We start from the raw sequence: 15,247 nt of genomic DNA on the forward strand, positions 1-15,247 counted from the left end.
TCAACAACTGCTAACCTGGATGCAGTGTGATGACACGGAATAATTAGTTAACATGCATAAGTGAACCTATCATTAAACATAAATACGAAAGTTATAGAATAAATTTAGATGTTTAAAGTAAAAAAAATTGATTTAAAAATATTTATGGTAGTAAATTTGTGAAAAGGAGCAGATAAAATAATAAGTACTGAAGCTTTCCTGGCGACGTGATAATTCGAAATTTTCTCGGGCTTCCAGCCAGGTTATAAGTTGGTGATCCACCGACGTTTCGAGGATGTTCATCTTCCTCATCTTCAGGGTTAATTTAACCCTGAAGATGAGGAAGATGAACATCCTCGAAACTTAACCCTGAAGATGAGGAAGATGAACATCCTCGAAACGTAGGTGGATCACCAACTTATAACCTGGCTGGAAGCCCGAGAAAATTTCGAATTAAAATAATAAGGTTTAAAGTCTTAATGGTTATTACGATTGGTTTAAACATGCACTAAAACCAGACATAAGTGCAAGTTTGAACCAATAAATTATTGAGATTTGCGATAAATTAATTAGTTTAGGAAATTGTATATTTATTATGTATAACTATATTTGTATATAGATCTTTTTGTTAAATTATTAAGTTTGTACTTTTGTGACTAATATCAATAAATCTATCTAATCTATCACTATCACTATCTTTCGCCTAATGAAAGCGAATATAACCTTTCTGATGTTAAAAGTATCAGTGAAAATGAATTACATACGGAAAGGTAGAAAACGGAAACGGTTTAACAAATAATGAAAGAATAATCTAGCAAGAAGAAACGAAGATGTGTTGGAAAGAGCGAATGAAGAAAGAATGATCCTGAAACTGATCAGGAAGAGGAAAAGGAATTGGCTGGGCCACTGGTTGAGAAGAAACTGCCTTCTGAAGGATCCAATGGAAGAAATGGTGAACGGGAGAAGAATTCGGGGTGGAAGAAAATATCAGATGATAGACAACATTAAGATATATGGATCATGTGAGAAGACAAAGAGGAAGGCAGAATATAGGAGACTTGAGAATGCTGGGTTTGCAGTGAAAGACCTGCCCTTGAGCAGACTCTATGAATGAATTTAATTAATCATTTTTAGTAACCGTATTAAAGACGCTACCTTCATTTTAGATTTCTTTCTCTCTATGTTTATTGTTACTGTTTACATTTGTATAACTGTGCTGTACTGGACTTCTATTGGCCAACAGCTGTTGACCAGCACATAAATATTAATAAATTAAAATAAAATAAATAAAAATAAATTATTATTATTATTATTATTATTATTATTATTATTATTATTATTATTATTAAATAAACTTGTGAACTAAAACCTGTTCATACCAGTGATACAATAATTTTGCAAAATAAGTTACAATAATGATCATTTTAAAATATATTCTCTAATATTCTATTAAATACATTACCGTTTACACCCAATTCATAATTTTCAAGCCATTTGTATTAAAATGCCATATTTTCATTATTAAAAGTGAGCATCCTACTATTAAAATATTGTTGTAAGTCACATTTCAATACTTATTTTGCTATATGCCTCACTAAAATACAGTCGTAAGTCAGTTTTTTAATTATGAGATACTAATTTATAAACTTTTAACTGATCATAATGTAATATTTTATAAATAACTTACAGTCACGTGTAAAAATTTTAAGAAATACAATTAAATGCACATATTTTATTTATTGTCACAACACTTAAAATGAGTTTTCTGAAGAACTGTGAGTTTCGACATAAGACAGTTCGAAATGAAACCTACGTCACTAGTAAATGATCAAGCGCACAAAGAACGAAAACGATTCCAATATCAGTACAACGAATATCAAGAACAAGCACGGTGGTAAACAACGCAAAACTACAACTACACATACTATAAAATCTAAAATGCAAAATATAACACACATATTTAACATTAAGATAACGAAACAACACTAAATTAATAATTGTCTATAGCCTACGTTACAAACTAAAAATCCGAAATATTTAAACTACAGTACGAAGCACAGTATTATACATAATTACCCTAATTTCGTCTAATTTATCTTCTGTTAAAACAGCCCTCATCCTGTTTTCTTTCTTGTCCAACACCGAACCATTAGTGTAAAACTTCTTATAAAGTATCTTTAACATTGACTTGCCTGGAATATTTCTTCACAAATTTAAATTTACACTCACGATACAATCTTTACTTCGCAAAGGTACTCACTCACTAATAGCACGCGCTGTTCTACACTGTACTCAACCTGTACTACGTTAAGAACAGCTGATCGTCTGGGTACCAATCATCGGAGGGTAAATGAAGCGTCGTCCGTCCTATAGCTTGAGCACGCTACTGGGATTCATGGATGAACTTCCCCATTGGAGTTTTCAGAAGTGTGGGAGCGGTAGAGAGTGGAATCCCTGTATTATGCAGCGGTAGTTTTTACTAGGTAGGCTTACCTAGGCTTATCTAGTATTTCAAAGAAAGAAAGAAAGGAAGGAAGGAAGAAAGCAAGGAAGGAAGGAAGAAAGCAAGGAAGGAAAAAAGAAAGCAAACAAGGAAGGAAGGAAGAAAGCAAGGAAAGAAGGAAGAAAGCAAACAAGGAAAGAAGGAAAAAAGCAAGGAAGGAAGGAAGCAAGGAAGGAAAAAATAAAGCAAACAAGGAAGGAAGGAAGCAAGCGAGGAAGGAAGGAAGAAAGCAAGGAAGGAAGGAAGAAAGCAAACAAGGAAGGAAGGAAGAAAGCAAGGAAGGAAGGAAGAAAGCAAGCAAGGAAGGAAGGAAGCAAGGAAGGAAGGAAGAAAGCAAGGAAGGACGGAAGAAAGCAAGCAAGGAAGGAAGAAAGCAAGGAAGGAAGGAAGCAATCAAGGAAGGAAGGAAGAAAATAAGGAAGGAAGAAAGAAAGTAAGGAAGGAAGAAAGCAAGGAAGGAAGAAAGCAAGGAAGGAAGGAAGAAAGCAAGGAAGAAAGGAAGAAAGCAAGCAAGGAAGGAAGAAAGAAAGCAAAGAAGTAAGGAAGGGAGGAAGAAAGCAAGCAAGGAAGGAAGGAAGAAAGCAAGGAAGGAAGGAAGAAAGCAAGGAAGGAAGGAAGAAAGCAATCAAGGAAGGAAGGAAGAAAATAAGGAAGGAAGGAAGAAAGAAAGTAAGGAAGGAAGAAAACAAGGAAGGAAGAAAGCAAGCAAGGAAGGAAGGAAGAAAGCAAGGAAGAAAGGAAGAAAGCAAGCAAGGAAGGAAGAAAGAAAGCAAGCAAGGAAGGAAGAAAGCAAGAAAGTAAGGAAGGGAGGAAGAAAGCAAGCAAGGAAGGAAGGAAGAAAGCAAGGAAGAAAGGAAGAAAGCAAGAAAGGAAGGAAGAAAGCAAGAAAGGAAGGAGGAAAGCAAGAAAGGAAGGAAGAAAGCAAGGAAGGAAGAAAGCAAGGAAGGAAGAAGGCAAGGAAGGAAGGAGGAAAGCAAGGAAGGAAGGAAGAAAGCAAGGAAGGAAGAAAGCAATCAAGGGAGGAAGGAAGTAAGCAAGGAAGGAGAAAAGCAAGAAAGGAAGGACATACGGACACAATTTTTTTATAATTGCAATATTTAACCAATTATTATAATTTACAACATTAGACATTTGGCTATGTTGCTGGATGGGAAGGAGGGGGTTTTCTAGTACACAGTACCAGTACAGCTCAAGCGGATACAGACATTCCGATTCTCTGTTCTAATGCAGAGGTGGATCATGACAATACTGTTGTTTTTTCTGCTCGTTTTATGTAAACATTAAGGAAGAAAGGAACAATAAGAAAGTATAAAGTTTTAGTGTTCGGACTTGTGGCCTGGAGAGGAATTCGTGGTGCGGCGGATGGTGAAGCTGGCTTACACTAGAAACAATCGTCACGCAATTCATTCCATAGTGGGTGCACAAAAAGCCTACTTGGGCTGCAGTGCTTAGAGATAATCCCATCCCGCTCAGTAATTGCCAATGCCATTATCTATCCGAATAGTCTTCTATGTCAGAGATGGTGAGAACTTTAAATGGAACCAAAGAGAAGCAAAATTATTTCTGCAAACAATAATTTTATTGGTTTAAAAAGTGAGATGGTCAGTGGTAAGAAAATTGAACTCGCATTCCGGAGGTCACGGATTCGTTCCCTAAAAATTGACTCATGCCATAAAGTATGACATTATAAACTTTTTTCATAATATATTACTCGTATTAGTTATATTACAAAGAAGGTGGATGTCCGCTAATAAAACGTCTATATAACCAATGGCATTTTCTAGATTCAAAACGCTCTGTAGGAAACACATTTTACTGATTGATGCATTGTAGACTGTTCCAGTAGGAGGAAGGACATGATCTTCTATACACTATGAATTCCAGTGATGTGTACGAACATCTCGCTCTCACACATCTCCAGAAGTAGGCCTAGGCCTCCTAGTATAAATTACGATGCCAGTAACACTGCAAGATCATGTAACGCATCGATCCACTGACTATTTCCCACAAAGAGTCCGAGTGTATGCAATAAAAATATATTTGTAGATCAAAACTGATCTTATCAAATAATTGTTTCACACGTCACGATTTTCAATGTGCACAAATCATTTGAGAATTCGATTTCTTTTCTTCGCAACGACTTTTCATGAATAATGTTCAAAACAATTTAATTCCTTCGAATAAAAGCTAACTCTCAAGACGAAAACATTGGTTCCGTATCAACTTTCAGCTACTAAAATGAACACAATAAAATTACACCACAGCTGTTTAAATATAGAGGATTGCATTCGCAAGCATTTAAAATGTATTTGTGATGCAGAAGTCTTGAATAAGTTGTTATAAACGCTGATATAACACCCTTTTTATTTTATCTCACGAAATGTATTGTTCTACATGTATTTCTTCAAAGCTAGCCGAACGATGAAAACGTCGACAGACAGTGCGGAATTTGTGAACGATTTCAAATACATCTTGCCTTAAATCTCCTGCACTTGGAGCGAGGCATAAGTAGAACGTTTTGACATAGTCAATTTTCTGTGTAATCTTGGGTAAAGTACACAGATTTCTAAGAATGGCATGCAGTACAAAGGCATTTTTAGAATAAAGTGCAAATTCACCTCTAAATTTGGAAAAATATAAATTTATATGGGCATGTAGGGACGGTTTTGTGATCTGCTGTAACTATTACATCTCTGTGTGTACATTTGTTTTCCGGATAACAGAAAATGGGAGTATTCTAACTTCATGTTTTGCTTCTGATCGTATTCGGGACATTAGAGCTTGAAGAATATAAAACCTGGCACTTTTTTAAAGTCTAATTTAGGCTATTTTTTTCTTTATGTAGTAATGTTTTTGGAAAGACGCTACATCCTAAATTTCATGTCGGACTTGACTACGTAAACCATTACGTCTTTTTTTTCCCCCTTTTTTTATGATTAACTTGCTTTACCCAACATCACATACCAGAAAACATTCATTCATATCAAATATAACAATATTCTGCTTTAACATCGCAATTTCCTTTGGCATGCAAATAAATCCAAACCCGGGATGTGAGAGATGATAGAGTTGTGATTAAATAGAACTCATACATTAATCTTGTAACATGTAGCTCTTTTACATTGTTCCTACAAACATTCTCTGACCAGGAAAGTCGTGAAGGTCAAACGCTGTTCTGCAGTTGGTTCCCAAACGAAATATCAACAACGTGAGTTGGTTCCCCATGTTCAAATATCATCAACGTGAGTTGGTTCCCCATGTTCAAATATCCCCATGTTTTACAGTGCATGGTGTGACATAATCATTACGTACCTTTGGTGTTCTTCTTGCTACAAGATCAACATGAGACGTCATATACTTAGGCCTTCAATTCAATTAAACAATATGTAAATCCAGTTGTTGTTTATGCCGACTTCGAAAAAGCAATCCAAAATGGAATTTCAAACGTATTCCCTAATGCCAAACTGAAGGGTTGTAGGTTCCATCTTGCACAATCTTGGTGGAGGAAAATTCAATCCTTAGGTTTGAGTGCGGAATTTAAAAGTAAGGAATCTGAAATTGGTCAGCTTCTAAAAACTATATTCGGACTGTCTTTATTAGCTCCTCAAGAAGTTGAAGATTGTTTTGTTAAAGACTTCATGGCTGTCAAACCTATAGACGATCGATTGGACCAGTTCTTTGATTACCTCCTCCATATTTGTATTACACCAACAAGTGAGCATCCACCTCCAAGGTCCACACCTGTGGAGTAACGGTCAGCGCGTCTGGCTGCGAAACCAGGTGGCCCGGGTTCGAATCCCGGTCGGGGCAAGTTACCTGGTTGAAGTTTTTTCCGGGGTTTTCCCTCAACCCAATACGAGCAAATGCTGGGTAACTTTCGGTGCTGGACCCCGGACTCATTTCACCGGCATTATCACCTTCATATCATTCAGAAGCTAAATAACCTAGATGTTGATACAGCGTCGTAAAATAACCCAAAATAACCCAATAAAATAATAATAAAAAAAATCCACCTCAAATATGGGCTGAGTTTACTTCTCCCTTAGAGCGAACAAACAACTGTTGTGAATCTTTTCACAGTAAACTTAATGCGCACTTTTGTGTTCCACACCCAAATATATTTGCACTTGCAGATGCTCTGAAGGAGGTTCAGTGCGATACTTACACTAAGCTTATTGTAAAAGTAAATGTAGGCCCAAGATAATGTAATAAAAGGAAACTTTTGTGAAAGATTGGATGGAAAAGCTTTCTGATGGCAGTGTAAGTAGATATGCATTCCCGCGACACGTTTGTTTCAAATTTTTACCAGTACAGAAATAAAATTGTGAAGCTATTCGACGCATAAAAATGTATAAAATGGGAAGGAAATTTTTCTGTCTTGATCTAGCGCGGGAACCAATTGCAGTACACAGGAGAAATCAACCTGGAACCAACTCGAGCATAGCTCTGGGACGAACTGGGAACTAATTCACAGATTTGGGAACCAATTCCAGTACAGCCAAACTGAGGAGGTTTGGTAAATAGGTACTTTGTTTATGTTGAATTGGAAGAACATTCCTAGAGTCCATTTTCTCATTTTCTAAATTGTTGAATCTGTTTGTAATTTGTTAATTATGTATAGACTACGTAATACTAAGTTTATAACTTAATTTTAATTTTAAATACCAAGCTAATTATTATTATTGATTGAAGTTCTCGTTAACACTTTGTTAAAAACATAAAATTTACTCTGTCACACGTTAAAAGTGTTAAAATTGTTAAAAAGGTATTTACCTTCGACAGACGGCCCGTTTCGACGCTATTTGTCGTCTTCAGTGTCTCTTGAACCACTGCTGATTTTGGCTCTGCGATGTGCAGTTGTCGATGGTAGGGGTGGGGGTGTGTTGCTCCTATGGTGAGGGTTGGTTGTCTGTATGCTATGACGTACTATGACGTCAAACAATGTGTGCGTATTGAACTGTAGTTGCGTATTAAGTATACATTGTGGGTGTGCTATTGTATTCTTATATATTTCGTATTGTTCTAGGATGTTTAGCTACAGATATTAAAATCCGAAATATGTAATATTGTCCCCCATAACTTATCAAAATTAAATCACGACGATTTTATAGTTGGCTTACAATTACTACGTTTTCATGGAATAATCAAATTGATTTGAATACGATCTATGTGTTCATGCAATTTTCGAAACGTATTGAAAATTATTTGAGTGCGATGCGCGTTTTCGTGTAGGTAACTCAATCTCTACTGAATGCGATCCGATCCCATTTTTAGGTGTATCGACCTTGAGACTCAGAATGTTTTGAATCCCCGTCTTCATGAAGGTTTCAGTAGAGTAAGCGTATTCAAATCGATTTGAATACTTCATAAAAAACGTAGTAGGCCTATATAAAAAATGTTAACGTCTTGGAATATACGCTCCAATAAATACTTCTAGAACATACAATCTTCTCATAATATAATGGTTCAAACATTCTTTAAATTGAATTTTCAAGCTGAATTAAACCAGCTGTAAAATAATATGCATAGCATTTTAAGTTGTACATATCCACTTTACTGTATTTATTATGTATTTACAAAATTAATACATTTATAGGCTTCTTAATAGAAAATCTGCACTATGTCACAAACTAATCATTTGCAGACCCATGTTGACTAAGAATTTTTGCTCGTATTGATATGTAATTTCAATCCATAAATTTTACGGTCACTTTCGAAACACTCTGTATATATTTTATTTGAACTAGTTTAGAGTAAAGCGTTTTTAATTGTAATGATAGTATTGCGTGCATAAGGGAGAAAGGTTACAGTTTCATCTCAACGGGCCGCTATGTTATTTTAGTCTTTTCAGCATGCTAAAAAAATCTAATGAAAATTCAGTAGTTTGGAAAAATCTATAGTCAGGCGGCACTCTTATTAAAGATGTTATGGTTTAGTTATTTCGCTCTACATTTTTACAAACGGCAGCTTTAAATAATTATATAGAAGTAGGCTAATAATAAACATGAAAACCTAAGTGTTATGAGCGTTTTAAGTACCATGTTGTAATTTAAAATGTTGTCTTATTTCTTCACGAGACAGCATGTTTATCCACAATCTTTCATATTATGAAGATAAAGATAAGACATCGTTTATGATTATGTAACTACTGCGAATAGGAGGATAGAGCCATATGGTCCCTGAAGTCTAAAGATAATAAATGCTGAAGTTAAATTTTCATGAAAATATTAGTCACATAAAATTTTCCATTTCTCTTCCTCAGAATGTCCGTAAATCTTTCTAGAACTGATACCACGAAAACACATAAAGTGAAAGCAGGGGATTACCCCTGGCAGAAGATGTATGAAAATATTTAGATCATCATTCTAAGAAATAAGCCTACAAGAACACTTGTTCCTCTGATCTCTAGAAGAGAACGTAATGATTACCATAACGTGAAATCTACACATTAAAATAGAAGTTTCCATAGAAGAAGTCATCGGAATTCATGTTGCACTTCCATTGATGAGAAACCGAGCTCTGAACCAGATAATTAAAGTACCGAGAAAAGAAATTACTTCACGAGGACGGAAAATCTCAAGCAGTTTAATTTTCAGAAACAGATACTGCAATTGCATCATATCCCCAAAGGCGTTAAAAATATCCGCAATATAACGTAATATCACAGCAGAGTATACGTAAATTTTGGTCCTTTGTCGTAGCTGCGAGATATAAGGCGCACGCCTTGGACTAGCGATAAGAAATGAGCACTGTTCGATTCTTAATTGGTGAAGAAATGTTCTCATGAAATTTCGGCCAGTGTATGGAACTGATAACCACGCAGCAACGTTAGGAATTTTATGTGCTATAGTAAGTGGCGAAATCTGGTTTCGTGAGCCAGTTATAACTAGAGACCGGAATCTTAGCCACTACCCTTTGAGGTAAAGTGAGTACGGAGTTGTGCACTGAGCCAAAAGACTTGACGAAGAGTAGTGGCGCGTGGTGTTGTACGATGAAAACAAACGACTCCCGCATCAAGGACAACAAACACACACACACAAAAAATTATTTCAAGAGTAGGCTGTGTTGTGTATTACAAAAGAATAAAAATAATTGATTAAATGGCGATTTTACTCGTGTTAATTATGCAAGCGTGTGTGGCTTACAGCTGTTTCGGTGTTACTTGACACCATCCTCAGAGCCTACTAGATCTCGGCGCTATCTCAACTTCGCTGCCTGTTGTGTGGGTGCGTTTCGTGTGATTAAGAGTTGTGTCAAATAGTGTGTGTTCTGAAATTGATCTGTGTGTTGAGAATTTGATTAGGGTGTGTTTTAGTGTGTCTGTATATTTCATATTGTTCTAGTGTGTTGAGTTTTTGGTTTTTGGGTTGTATGTGTAGGATTTCTATGTCTGTATTTATGTTATTGTATGTGTGGTTAGCATTACTTATGTGTTCGGCATATGTAGATGTATTGTGTCCTCTGGTTATTGCTTGAATGTGTTCTTTGTATCGAGTTTGGAATGATCTGCCTGTCTGTCCAATGTAGAAACTGTCGCAACTATTGCATGTAAGTTTGTATACGCCTGTGTGGTTATATTTATTTGTTTGTGTTGTTTGTGTGTTGAGATGTCTTTGTAGTGTGTTTTCTGTTCTGTATGCTATGTTGTATTTCTGTTTTCTGAATGAGGATGCGATCTTGTGTGTGTTTTTGTTTTCGTATGTTAGTGTGATGTATTTCTTGTGTTTTTGTGTTTGTGTTGTGTTTTTGTGTTTGTTGAGTTTTTGTTTTGTCTTCCTTATGATGTTATCTATTATGTTTGGGTTGTAACCATTTCCTTGTGCTATGTATTTGATTGTGTTCACTTCTTCTAACACCGAAACAGCTGTAAGCCACACACGCTTACATAATTAACAAGTAAGATCGCCATTTAATCAATTATTTATATTCAAGTGTTAAAAGTAATGTACGAAAGATTCAACATGGATGAAACGAATAAACATAGTCTTTGTTGTAAACTTTTAACTTAAAATGTTACTGTTTCACAGGCACTTGGTTACAAGGCAACCATCGTCATAAAATGACAATAGATAAGAACAGCTGTTAGAGGGACGGCCATTTTTTCTCTATAGGCTATACAATGTTTAAACAAGGGATTTCGTATATATAACTACTGCAAAGCAATTTGCATGAATAGTTACAGGCTGTTTACACATCCATCGCTTATGCATGGTTTATTAGTAACGTTGTATTGTATTGTATTGTATTTATTAACATTCCATGGTATTCATACATGCTTACAGCTAGAATATGGAACAAGTCAAAAAACTTAATACTATTATAAAATCTTAATTTATAGTCACAGTCTAGATGAAATATATACAGACGAGATTTACAATATAGTCTACTAGTACAACACAAAGTTTTAGTATCAATTTCATGAAATGTTATTGAATGTCATGAATTCACCTACAGAATAGAAGGCGTGAGAAATTAGGTACTTCTTTAATTTGGCCCTAAATAATCTTATGTTTTGAGTTTCATTTCTTATATCGATAGGGAGGCTATTAAAAATTTTTACTGCCATATAACGCACTCCTTTTTGATAGCACGATAGACTTACCGATGGAGTATGAAAGTCATTTTTTGACGTGTATTTATGCTATGAACCGTTGAATTAGTTAAAAGTTTTCACGATTACATACGAGGAAGATTATTAATGAAAAGATATACTGACAAGCCATGGGCATTATTTGTAGTTTTTTGATAATAGTCCTACATGACTCCCTAGATTTGGCACCTACCATTATTCTAATTACTCTTTTTTGTAATAGAAATATACTGTTACTATCTGTGGAATTTCCCGAGAATATTATTCCAAAACTCATTATCGAGTGGAAGTATGGAAAGTATATTCTTTTTAAGGTACTGATATTTACTATCTTTTGCATAGATCTAATAGCAAAACAAGCTGAATTTAGTTTGGGGGTGATTTCTTTAATATGATTTTTCCAATTTAATACATTATCGATTTTTAAGCCAAGAAATTTGGTTGTTGTTGTTGTTTCTAATAGGGATCTATTGTTAATTATTGCGCTAGAAATTTGCGAGGTTGAATTTGCACGTTTTCTGTCCCAAGTCTGCATAAGTCTCGTATAAAAAATATACACGGTTTATTAGTAAGACCGAAAATGTATAACTAGATGTCCTCTTGATACTGTAATTTAAATCTGCTTTCATACATAATAAAAGTAACATCTTATATTTATTTAATAACATCCAAGACAGTTACGAAACAACAGCAACTGAACGTATATTTCAAGTCTCTTTAATAGATCGACAGAGTAGGATAACACAAGAAGCCAAAATTAGATCACCAATGGGTGACGTCTGCCATGCTGTCATGGTTCATGGCAGTAATCCGGAAAAGGGCAATGATATTTGGAAGTGAGAAATATTATTTATAGGCGTGAAGAGCAAGACCATGGCTAAAAATAACATAATTAAGATCCCAAGGGTAAAAAAAAATCCGCCTGTTTAAATAATGCAAAAAAGAGTTTAAACTTCAAATTAGTTGCACAGCATAGAAAAGAAGACAACGTATTACCACACACAGAGTGTGGGTGGGATGGGTGGACGCTTGCACCAAGCAGTTTTTAAGATGATATCCACGACAGCTGACACGCTTCACAGTAGAAACAACTGCTTCAGCAAAAATAGCAATTAATCTACTCTGAGATGGTGAATACAGGGTGATTCAAAAGGTTACTGACAGCTATGGCTATTTGGAACAGAAAATATAATAAATAACATTTCTTTAATACGCCATTCTTTCAGAGATACAATATTTTGAAGTGTAAACATAAACATCTATAATAAAAAACTAAGTTCCGGCGTGTCAACAACGATAAGTTTAACTTCGGAAAATGTATGATAACTTTCTTGTGTTAAATTTTAACGTACCTTGTTAACATGTTTCGACCTATTTTCGGTCATCTTCGGAACCGGTCGTTGTTGGTCTTGGCGCCTCTTGTTTCCTGTGTGGGTGCGTTCATAGTGTAGAGTCATAGAGTGTATGAGTTGTGTGTTGAGAATATCGTTGGGGTGTGTTTTCGTGTGTCTGTATATTTCATATTGTTCTAGTGTGTTGAGTTTCTGGCTTTTTGTTGCATGTGCAGTATTTCCATGTCTGTGTTGATGTCTCTGTAGGTGTGGTTGACATTTGTGATGTGTTCTGCATATGTGGAGGTGTTTTGTAATTTTGTTATGGCTGTGATGTGCTCTCTGTAACGTGTTTGAAACACTTCCACATATGCAGAACACATCACAAATGCCAACCACACCTACAGAGACATCAACACAGACATGGAAATACTGCACATCCAACCAAAAAGCCAGAAACTCAACACACTAGAACAATATGAAATATACAGACACACGAAAACACACCCCAACGATATTCTCAACACATAACTCAATTTCAAAACACATACACTCTTTGACTCTACGAACGCACCCACACAGGAAACAAGAGGCGCCACCAAGACCAACAACGGCCAGTTCCGAAGATGACCGAAAATAGGTCGAAACATGTTAACATGGTACGTTAAAATTTAACACAAGAAAGTTCTCATCGTACATATTCCGAAGTGATACAGTGTTAAAAGTTGTGTAATCAAGATGGATAAGTTTAATATTTCATGTCAATCATTGAATTGGATTAGCGATGTATCAGCAATGGGCTACTCAATAAAATGAATTAATAACGATTAAGTGATTTTTCCTATGTCGCCCAAATTTCGCAAAATTCCGGACGAAAGTCGTCCAAATGACATCAGTCGCAATTCTTAAAAAATAGGTCGCAAAATCTCTGTTTATGTAGCTCAAACGGCGAAATATCGCCCAATCTGGCAACCCTGGGTATTAGTACAAATAATTCAACAATAGCCGTAGTGTTGGATCATAATAATATCCCATCAAATACCACAACATAACATATGTCTAATAAACTCTACCATCTCAGTTACGTGTTCTCAAGATCTAGGTAGCTACCAGTGGCGGCTCGTGATCATTTTTGTGGGGCCAGATATTTCACAAATTTTGCGGTATACGTTAAATAATGCACCAAGATTTTTTTTTATTTCATTTTAGTTCATTGTTTCTGCTTAAAAATTAGTTCAACACAATACAACTAAAACTACCACTCATTACTGCAGCACTATCATATGCTTGAGCTATGAGTTTATTTTCTAAATTGAAAGGCTGTAGACTTTGTTTTGGAACCTCGCTCAGACCGTTAGCCGTGCGGTTGTTTACCTCTTTGAAAGAAAGAAACCTTTCCACAAGTTTACAACCTTTCATGTATCTCAAAATAATAACAAATTGGCTTTTGCAGGTTATGTCTGTTATTTCGTCAATCTGCACAACAAAATCTGTAGAATTAATGTTCTGTTTCAGATCTTCTACAGTATGTATACATCATACATACTGTCTATGTATAATGTGTAAAGTATATTTAAAAACAGAAGTACTGTTTAAGTGTTCATCCAATACATTATCAAGATTGGCAAGTAAAGATAGCAAGACTAACAAATTTCCCCGATTTGCAAAGCCCTGATTTTCATTCTGAACCCTCAGTTATAATTCGTGAGTTCCGCAAAATACTAGTACCCTCATAAACTCAAGTTTTGTGACTGTAAAGTACTAGATTGTGCTGATAGTTTAACGATCCAAGACATCGGTATGAAGATCTTCATTTTCATAGCACAGATGAATTCTGCGCCTTGTCCTGGCAGATGTTTTGCGGAGATAATCCGTCTTCAGCATTTGATTAAAAAAACTCCTGATCATCGGCATATAGTATTGTTTAGACTGCTTTGTTCCTTACTAGGTGTATACCATTGTTGTTGTTGTCGTTTAGTCAATTGTCTGAAGACAGATCTGAACTTCAAAAGTGATACCAAGAAGGCACCATTTATGAGGCAACTAGGCCAGGACATAATGAGGTAGGGTGGCCAGTTCCTTTCCCCTTCCATTTCATACATCGCCAACTACTGTCATCCTCTGAGGAGTTTAGTGCTGAGAGGAATGCGGTTCCAACTAGTCTAGCGCGGTACTGGAGTGGGAGGGAACAGTGACAGCGGCAGTCTGGAAGGAAGCACAGTCATACTGAAAACATTCGCCCTATTTACGAGAGCAGTATGCCTATTAGTTTTCTAACGTATTTTTGGCGAGATAGAGATACAACCATTCGTACTTACGTGTTCAGAAAAGGAAAATATTGTAGAAAATTTTATTTAGTTATTTATTTATTTGTTTATTTATTTATTTATGTATGTATTTATTTATTTATTCTGGTGAAGTTAAGGCCATCACACCGCCAGAAATACAAATACAATAAAATAAATAAAAAGAAAAATCATAATAAAACTACAATAATATAAATGAAAAGAAGAATCATACTATAAAATTTAGTGATTAGTAGAATTGAATTAAATTTGTAAAGTAATCAATTTAAATATACTGTACTGCTGAACTCATTTGAGAAGTAAAAGTACTTGATTTGTATTTTAAGATATCACCAACAAATGATTTTCGCATGACATTATAGGAATCTGTTTTTCACGATACCAATCACACATATTCTAAAATTCCAATGGAATAAAACCAAAAACTTTTCCACAGCATGTTTCCTTAAAAATGACTTGTAGCGGTGAAATATTGAATATGAGCAATTCATATAATATTAACATAGCTATCAATGGGGAGATGTTTGAGCAAAAATTG

This window comes from Periplaneta americana, chromosome 17, assembly GCF_040183065.1.
Source record: "Periplaneta americana isolate PAMFEO1 chromosome 17, P.americana_PAMFEO1_priV1, whole genome shotgun sequence".
In the NCBI taxonomy this organism is placed as follows: Eukaryota; Metazoa; Arthropoda; class Insecta; order Blattodea; family Blattidae; genus Periplaneta; species Periplaneta americana.